The 10381-nt window shown below is 43.5% G+C and overlaps 1 protein-coding gene across 1 annotated transcript in view; it reads left to right on the forward strand.

Annotated features, from left to right (window-relative positions):
• The window catches only part of SVOP (SV2 related protein), a 263464-nt gene that overhangs the window by 154981 nt on the left and 98102 nt on the right, over window positions 1-10381 (forward strand). The gene's annotated exons all lie outside the window — the stretch shown is intronic.

A 10381-nucleotide genomic window follows, 5' to 3' on the forward strand; every position in this document is an offset into this window, starting at 1 on the left:
ATACACCTGCATGTGTGTGTGTATATATATATATGTGTATTTTAGCCCCCCAAAAGCATTATTGAATATATTAATTGTTGCACGAATTATCCGATTCCCTCAGCTGCTCAAAAATGACCCTCTGCTATATGTATTTGGAGGGAATAAGAACCACCTTTGACATCAGTTCTCAATATTCAAGGGAGACAATGAAAAAATGAAAAAGATAATGAGAAAAGGCATTTGGACTAGATTTTTTAAAATCATAACTTAAAAGGAAGGTAATGAAACCCTAATATTACACACTAGAAGACATTCTGTAAACATTGTGAAATTTCTTAGGTTTTAGGGAACACTAAAATGTAAATATTTTTCAGTTTAAAGAAGTCTTTTTTTTTGCTACATTCCTATGTTAATGGGTAAACTATGACTATATGTATTCTAATCAGAGCCCCCTGTAATAAACTGAACTACTTTGGACAACAGTGCACACTATGATGAATAAAATCTTAACCAAAGATACAGATGTGCATTCAAAACAATGCTTAAACAAACCCTCCCTATTACTTCACATATTAAAATTTTAAGTTTGGAGCATCACAGAGGATCGACTGAAGTGTTTTAAACTGTGCTATACACAGTCACAATCGTGAAGCAACAACCCTGACAATACTTGTGAAAGCCCTAAGGGTATGACAAAATGACAAAAGCTGGGAAAATCAGATTTAATGTAGGAATTCCATGTTCACATGACACTGAACTATTTTCATTCCACCCAATGGCACAGTGTCATAGTTTAGAATTGCCTGGTATTTTAAATTAGATACTTAGCTTCACAGAAAGATACATGGTGTTCAAAGTCATGCGTAGCAAAGCACTGAAATAATCCACACAACTGGCAACCAGTAAAGAAGAGAATGAATACATCAAACTTCCGTTTGCCAAGTTGGCCAGGGATAACATTCTGATGCTGAGTAAAAGAAAAAAAAAAAAAAAAAAATCACTTCTCCATGCAGCTTGCAAAATCGTGCTACAATCCTGTGTTTATATAGCACTGAAGTAAAAGGAAAGCCAAATGCCAACTGCTAGATTTCAGTTTCCATGTATCAAATCCTACATAGAAGAAAATTTTATTTATGGCTAGTTCCGCCTCCCTCATGAAACCAGAGATTCTTTTTACTTCAACGGCCAGGACTAGACCATTGGTTTCTTTTCAATTTCACAATAAAATCAGCTCACTGTAGCTTGACGGTGTAATCTTTCTTAAAGGGCTCAGAATGGGTATGCCTTTCTTCAGCAGGTGCATCTCCTGAATCAATTTCTATTGCTCCACAGAATGCCCTTAGTTTGGAATAAAAAGTGAGATGTTGCTATCACTTAAATCTGAAGACTGTCACCACTAGAATAATCAGACATTTATCTTACACTGCCATTTGAAGACAATTTGAAATACAAAGAAACTCAGCAGGCAGTCGATGAATTCCCCCCGGCCCCAACTTAAAAAAAAAAAAAAAAAAAAAAAAAAGAACCTTAGGGAAGGAAGAGAGAGACACATAATTCATCCTGAAGATACTGAAGATTTTTTTTCCTGTTGAGCGGTTCTAGTTTTGAACAGGCTATACTGGAGGGCATCGTAGCACTGGGGCACTTCCCACCATTCCGTTGGTCACCTATATACTGTAGCAGAAACTGCCAAACAATTGGTTTATTCTCTTGTGATAGTAACCCAGGAAACAAATCTATGATGACACTGTTACATGCATTCGTGAACTTAGTGGCCTTGTAGGTCACTGGACAAATCTCTCTAAACTGAACTGTTGACAGTTCTTTGCAGGGTTCCCCTCAGGAAACTGAAGGTTAATTGACCATTCTTTCAAACCATGAAATGCTTTTGAAAATGTTAGTTTTAAGTCTCGTAGCCTAAAGTCTGATGAAACAGCATGTCTGTACTGTGGTGTCTTCTAATTACTGAAATTAAGAATTTTGGTCAGGGAAGGTGCAGAAATGGTTTAATTAGATTTCTGTGTCATGAAAACATGAAACAACACTCATCTAAATTGTGATATTGTTTAGAAAAGAAATGCTGAGGTAGCAGGATACCTGCTACAGAAGCTGTTCATAATAGAACTGACTACTTCTTGATTATGTTAATTTGATGATGGTCTTATTAAAAGAAGGGGTCTTAAATTTTCAGTCTTAGATCCTTAGAAAAATATGTCCATGCTTATCTTCGCTCATGTGGATAGTGCCACTGACTTCAAAGGAATTATCACAGTGTTAGTTTCTGCAGGATACTTCCACCTGTAAAGTTATAGTTATGCAAATACTCACACAGAATCAGGAATCCCACAAAACACCCGACGTCCTTGAATGACTGGCAGGAAAGTAGATTTACTTTTATGAGCTATGATACACGCATAAAACTAGTTACATATTCACCTAAGATTTACAGAAGCTAGGAAGAAAATGGAAATCAATTGTTCTGTCACAAATTATGAAAGCCCTTTATCATACTGTATTTGGGCTTTCCACATTTAGACTATTACCCTGACATCCTACGGGTGTTACTTTTTATTTGAGATAAAATGTGTCAGTGTATATAATGAAAATATTGCAGAAATAGAAACCAAGAAAAAATTATGTATTTGTTATTAATATTTTTCTCCAGAAACCTTAAAGAGTACTCTGCTTGAGTATTACTACTCATGGTTAATAAACTTAATGTGATCAAGAAAATATGAGTTCTGCAAAATTTTAAATCCCAAACTAGACTTTCCCTTTTTCTAGCTGTTGTCTTGTCACTACATTTCTATGTAAAAGTATCAGTTTGTATGTCGCCACACTGGGGTCTTCAGATGATGCCTGTCTCTCTGTGCGGCTCAGCATGTAGCATACCAGGCAAACTTAATTCCACTCTGTCAAGGTTAGACATTCCAGCAGCGTTGCTGGGAAGCAAGGTGGATCAGACTGGGCTCTTTCTGATGCTATCATTTATGCTCCAGGTGTCCATCACTGTGTGAAGCAACTGATTTAGTTTTTCAAGGGCTGAAGATTCAGCTGTGCCTCCAACTGAGGTAAGGAATAGACTCTCAGAGCCAAAATTCCCAAAGTACTTACGTAGACAACATTCATTGCTTCTGTGACAAAAAGTTGTATATTTAGCCAAAGCTGAAAGCAGGTAGCTGCTTTTTTCTTCTTTCCTAACTTTTCATCTACAAAAAGGAAAAACTTTATGTAAGCATAGGTATAGATAAAAGCATTCATGGTCATTATCTGCACAATACAACCCATGGAGATTTGCTGAAAACAATCAGGACTAGTTCAGGAAAAGCTCATTACTACGGTGAAGAAATAGGTGAGACCTACACATGATTCTCTGCAGTATTCTTCTTCAGCTCTAAATAAACCACAGTCCACAAAAGAGCAATAAAGAGATCAAAACTGATGATTTTGTCTGCAGCATGGTCTGTTGCTGAAATAGTCTCTTTCAATGACAAAGTACATTGTAAATTATATCCATCAGCCAGCGGCATATTGATTTCCTTCTGTGTTTGGAAAAAAAAGATAATTTTAAAAGTATACATTTTAACCCCAAAATGCAAAATAAAACCATTAATACTATGCTGACATAGTACAAGGATTTGTTCTAACTTTACTGTCTAAATTTAGGACATTAAAAATTCAGGGTGACAATAAGTTTTTATTCCAACCTTTTAGACCTACATGCTTTAAGAAGGGGATATTACCTTCTGCACATGCTGACACTAATTTTCCTACATGGCACAATATCTATAGACAACACAATGGTTCAAGGAAGCAATTTTAGCTTCAGTCCCAATTTTTCTCGTTTCTACAATCTTGTATTAGGCACTGTACTTCTGAAAGTAACTATTTTGCTGGAGGCTAAGTAAAAATACACTAAAAGTACATTTCTCAGAGATCACTTTCTCGTTAATGAAATTTTGAGGGTTAAAATCTGCTAACAGCCTGTGATAAGGGCAATTATGTTGGACATTTGAAGGGGTGGAAAACATGCCAGGCAACCAGAATCCTCTTGTCGCAACACTTGCTTCATAATATTGTATATAATAACCATTGCACTGTACAATTACACTATCTATAAACTATGTTTTGCCCCAAAATAGACATGTATCAAGGCAAAATATTCTTGTAGACCACTCACAAAGATAAAATTGTGCTATGCTTAGGTTTAAGTGGCTAAATTATAAACAAATTGTCAGGCTTTGTGTGTCCTAGTGGGTCTGTTTTTGTGTTTCTGCCAGCTCTTAAAGCGCATATTGTAACGGCTCTGTATTATTTGTGTTACAGGGGCATTTAAAAGCCCCAGGCCCATTTATCTGGGCACTCTGCAAAGTGAGATGGTTTCAGCCTCAAATTATATATCAAATACATAGTTTTGTTGAGTATTTTAGAGAAATTCTAAGATACATGTAAGTATAATGATACAGTTGAGGTAGACAGAGCAGCTACCCCCAACTAATTTTTTTTCTTCTAAACTTCAGAATTATTCAGTAACACTGCAGTCTAAAAACTGCATCTTAACCCATAGAAAAATTAAGCTGGGATACCAGCAAAGAAGCTTCTCCTTCTGATGACACACCTTACCCTAATGAATCTGGACACACTATGATGGATTACACAGTATGATGGATTTTGTTCCCAAGTATTAATAATTTTACATTAAAATTAGTGAGTAGGTCCGATGGTGGTTGTAACTTCATGGCTATACAGGGCACCAATATCATCTTCATGAGGATTCAATGAAGATTCATTTCTTAAAGGCCAGACTACCAGCACTTCAGGCAGAGCAAGACAACTTTCTCCCTGCTGAATAGAGAACAGCAGGCATTAGTTTTAGTAACAAGGACAGTGATAGTTAGAAGCTGCCAAACTCCTAAAGGAATCACCATTTGTTGCCTAAAGTTGCAATAAAACAAAACAATAACAAGAAAAGTAGCAATTGCCTTAGAAAGTAAAAATGGGATCCTAAAGGGAGTAAAAAGCAGGGTTCCCTTTCTTTGTGATACATATTATGGAACTTTTCAACAGTAAAGGCATTTTTAAAATGTAAAAATTCTGAACAAGCCAGGCACTAGGACCTCCAGTGTATTTTTCTTACCTTAGCCATGAGGAAGGCCTTTTTGTCCGTTACATCCATGCATGTAATCAGTGATTGTGCCTTTTGTAAAACTCAGATTCACCATCTGTATGCTCCCAAGTGGCTAGACGAGTGCTAAAACCCCATCCCTATGGGATTAATCTGCAATTTCACACTAAATGATTTTTAAGTATAATTTGTTACGATACAGTATTCTAAAATAAAAAAACGGTCAGTGCTTTTGCATTGTAATAAAAGGAGGAAGCTTGTAAAGTTTTCCGTATTTAAAATGTGTTGTACAGAATCCACTTGCACATTAGTTTCATTCAGATATGAATGCACATGTCTCAGGAAAAGAACCTTTGGGTAATTGAAATAGCTGCTTTTTATTTCTGAGGGAAAGAACACAAACACAAACTTAGAATCTGTGCACTGGTAGGGGGATGAAGTATAACGTACTTCCCATCTTGTTCAGGGACTGAGAATTTGCATGATGAAGTTGCAGTTTAAAATGTAAACAGAATATTTCACTTCTGTACTGAGGGGAATGGAGGGATGAATTGTAAAGACACAGGGTAAATAAAGGAAGAGCTAAAGAATCCACTCTTTCACATAAAACAAAGCTGGCTTGAAGTGTGCAAGGAAATTATTCCTTTTTAAGAAGCACTAACCGCTTTTAGAAGTACCACATTTCACTAAATAGAGGGCACTGATCTTAATTCACATCATTATTTTCCCCACGCATTTTAGATACTCAGCTGAAAAAAGATGAAAACCATCATAACACATGCCAAGCGAGGAATAAGAAGATTGAGGGTCAGGATACGCTAATGTCCTTTTACAAAAAAGATGATGAGTTAATATGAAGCTGCTTTTCAGCCATGCTGGGTGAAACAAAGCAAAAACATTGAAACCATAAGTCCCAGGCCAAATTGGACTGAGTTGGTGGAAATATTTTGATTTTACAGCCCAACTAGATGGTAACACAGAGGTCATCAAAGTCTTTACAGAGTTCTCATAGGTCTCTGCTTTTGAGGGTTCCTCAACTCTCCCTTGCCCTTTTTTTTTTACTTGTCTCCTAAAGCACACTTGAGAGCATGGAAAATAAAACAAACTTGTTTTATGATGACCTCAGCTGGTAGCAAATTGAATTCAGTTCATCATTCAAAGGAAGCTACTACATTTTAAACGATAGTCTATAGAAATGCAAGATAATTTTAGGAGAAATTCACACAGAAGAAAGTCAGTGCCTTTACAAAGCAAATCCCTCTTTCGTCTCTGTTGTTTTACTGCATTATTTGCTACAAACTATTTACTCCAAAGAAAGGAATAATTTATTTGCGGAACTTTACGTTATTTTAAAGGCTATATGTGATTTTATATGCCGCCAAAGTAAATGAGATAGGTATTTCTATTAATCCAATTTCTAATACACATTTCTCTGCCAATATTCACTGTAAAAATAATTTCAGTTGCATCAGGTGAACTTGCCCTATTCTTTAACTTAGACAAGACTGTAAATGAAAACAGCAATTGTCCATAGCTTGTATTCTCTCATTTTAAATAACGAAAAGGAACCCAGCTAATGTATATAAGAAAATAATACTCACTGATATCCCTTTTCATGCTATTCTCTTAGGCAGCATAATGTCTCTCGTGTAACACTAACTGCTGAGAAAACACCTAAACCAAGGAAAAACTGGCTACAGGCAATCTCTCTAAATCCAGTCATCAATTTATGGCTTACCTGCATTCAAACTTTGAGCTGACATAACACAAAACAGTCAAAGAATTTCTGAAAAATATATGTAAGTAACAGCAAAAACATTCATAACTTCTAAGGCCAGCTGCTTATTAAGGAAACCCTGCTTTTAAAACTGTTTGATAATTTTAACAGTGTTTCACCTGGTAACTGGCAGACTCCACCACCTGCTCTGCTCAGCAGTCACAAAAATCCCAGCCTGCAAATATTCATGTGCATGTTTCCCAAGGAGTAGTACATGCCACCGTTATGGAATCACAGGGTAATTTAGGTTGGAAGGGACCTTCGAGGTCTGTGCTCTAAACCTCTGCTCAAAGCAGGACCAAAGCAGATCCATTTGCTCAGAGCTCTGTCCAGTCAAATTCTGAGTATCTCCAAGAGCAGGGACTCACCACCCCTCTGTGCCCCGCTGCAATCTTGGGCTACCCTCATTGTGAAAACTTGCTTTGTAATATTTAACCAGAACTTTCCTTGTTGCAACTTGCTATGTACTCTTCTAAGTGTTTGGAGAACTAAGCTCTTTATCCCTTCACATTTCAGTTTAAGCTCCCCTAGTGAGCAAGACGGGTATAAGTCACCCTTCTACTCCTTACCTGTTATAATCTGGCCGTTCCAAGCAGGAGGTATGCAAATCACCTGAATAAGAGAAGCGAATTTGTGCACTGAATGTATTGCTACAAGGAAACCAGTCAAGCGAAAAGTTCAACACAATGGCTTGAGCAGATTCCAAGAAAGTCTAATAAAAGAAATGCCGTGTTTTATCTTTACCCCTCCTGCAAATATTAAGCTACAGGAATGCATTTTTTTAAAAAAGCGGTTTTTTGAGTTATGAGGTAAGTATATAACAACTATGAGATGACCTTGTAATAAGTTATAAAAGCAGCACGATATACCACTGTAATTAAGGGAACACTCGCAACTGTGCAAACTCTACGCCTTAGGCTCTAGCAGTACTATGACTTTTTCTTTTATTCTGCTTTTTTGGTTCTCCATATGTGCCTGGTATAGGCCTTGATGCTGAGAAGTATTGATTACTCTCCATTTCTATTGACAGTAATTAACGGAGAAAGATTTGATGCTCATTGAAGTGAACAGATTCTCATTAAGAGCAGAAGAAAAGATCTCCTCTGTCTTCACATTTCATTCCCTCTATACCGTGTGGTAAACTGTCAAGCACAAGGAAATAAATTTCTCATGAGTCTTCTGGGTTTTCATGCTGCAAGTATATTGAAAGTATTTCCACATTTATGCTTTGCTATGCAGAGTCCAAATGACCTGGTTTCATCACTGATTTTGGACTGCTTCTGCATAAACGTCACCTTTCATGACAAGTAAAGCTGGCACCTGTTTTGATGATGGGCTTACGGGAAGAAAAGCCTGGACTCCAGAAAAGACCCAGCAAGTCCAGGCCAATAGTCTCTGGGGCTGACCCTCCGCCGGCACAGGGCTGGACCTTGGTTCGGCTGTTTCACGCCCATCTATCGGGTACAGGGAGGTAACGCTGTCCTGACCTCAGGCCTTTGCTGTCAGACTTCGCTATCTGAGGGGTGCACCGCACTTAAAAAGCCTCTGGTGAAAGAGGATGTAAAAGTATTGCCGTCAGAATGAATTCTTCTATTTCCTATTTATGTTTTATGTATTAAATTAGCTGAAGCAAGGTGCCCACGCCTACAAGGCACCCTGTGGCCTGGTCTCCAGACCACCCAGGGCCCTCCTGGCCGCCTGGCACTCCTAGCACCACCACCCTCCGTCCCCACGGGTGCCCTCCAGCCCTGCCAGGGAGAGGAACGCTTCCTCTCAGTCTCTGCCCACCCCGCAACGGGGAAAGCCCTCTCGCCTCCCAGGCCGCAGGCCCACGGGGAGAGCCGTCCCCTCTCCACGGGGGCAGGCACACGCTCCCTCCTCACCCCCCGGCAGGTCCAGGTCCCTGCTCCCCGCTCCCCACACGGGAAGCCATCTTCTCCCCCGCACCCCCGTCCCGGCAGCCAGCGCTGGGCCGGTTTCCTCACACCCCAGCGTCGCAGCCCCTCGCCGCTGAGGAGGCGGCGGGACGGGCGGCACGGAGCCTCCCCGCCTGCACCCGCGGCTGCCCCGGCTCCCTCCCCCCGGGCGCTGCCCGCCGCCGGGCCCGCCTGAGAGAAGGTCTACCGGCCGCTCCCGGGCATCTTCCCGCGGAGGGGCAGGGACTGGAGGCCGGACCCAGGCACGGCGGGATCAGCGGCGGGGAAAGCGAGCGCCGGCGGCGGGCGGGGAGAGGCGGACCCAGGCGCTGCCTGCTCACCCTTTCCCGCCGCGAACCGTGTGGGGCAGCGGGGTCTGCGGACACCGGGGACCGGCGCAAGCTCCCTCCGAGGTGCCGCCCCAGCTCCGGCGGGCGGGCGGGCGGCTCTCCGCCGGGGCCACGGCGGTCCCCAGAGCGGCCCCCGCCCCGCTCCCCCTCACACATTTATTCCCGCCGCCCCGCTCAAACGGCCGGTGCCCGTTTGAACGCGCTGGGTGGGTCCCCCTCCCCCTTCCTCTCTCGGGAAAGTTGCAAGAAGTTGGGCTGTTTGGTTTTTGGGGGTGGGATTTTTTTTTTTTTTTGGTTCTTTTTCTTTCAAATTCCCCTGCCCAACCCCTTCGCCCTCCCCATGGCCAGGTCCCCCGGGCGCTAGCAGGGCGGGCCTGGGGGGGGGGGGGGGTTGGCGCAGCGCTGCGGCGGTTGACGGGAAAACGCCGCGTTCCCCCGGCCCTGCCCCGGCCCTGACCCTGCGGGCGGCCCCCGGCCGCGCATGCTCCAGGCTGGACAGCTCCTGAGAGGGAAATTTAAAAACGGGCTGGAGCCCGGCCCCGCCGCCGACTCGCCGCGGCTCCGAGCCGCCACCGCCGGCTCCATCCCCCTCAGGGCCAGCTCCAGCCCGCCCCCGTCCCCCCACCCCCACCCCTTTCCCCGCAACCCCCCCCCCCCCCCTCAGAGGGAGACCCCGCCGCGCCGGGCCGCAGCCGCGGAGCTCCGGCCGGGCCCCCGGGCCCCGGCCCGCCAGGTTTGTGGAAGGAGCAAGCAGCGCTCGGCCGGGAGGTGCGGGCAGGCCGGGGTGCGGGGTGTCGGGGCGGCGGGACGCGGGGATCCTCCTTGGCTGCCGCCGCCAAGGGCTCGGGAGAGCCCTCGGGGCGGCTCCGTGGGCACCGGGGCTCGGTTCCCGCCGGGCTCCCTCCTCTCTTCCTCGGGGGGCAGCCTGGACGTACTTAGACCATTGGACGTTACCGCAGCTTGCTTTTCATAAATGCTACGCGGATGCTTTTATGGGAGTTTAAGAGCAGCCCCGAGGAGGGAGTGTTCCCCCGGCTGACTCCGGTGCTCCCGGTACCGACAGCCCTCTGACATCCGAACCGCCCCACCGTGCCCACGGTCCATTGATGCTCCCTCCATCAGGGGCAAGGTTCCCATTCTGAGCTGCTTTTTTGGGGTGGTTGGTTGTTTGGTGTCCGTGTGTCCCGTGTCGTTGTGGTCGTCCGTCCGTCCGTCCCCCCCGTAAAACCTT

The sequence above is a fragment of the Accipiter gentilis genome, chromosome 7, assembly GCF_929443795.1.
Source record: "Accipiter gentilis chromosome 7, bAccGen1.1, whole genome shotgun sequence".
Classification (NCBI taxonomy): domain Eukaryota; kingdom Metazoa; phylum Chordata; class Aves; order Accipitriformes; family Accipitridae; genus Astur; species Astur gentilis.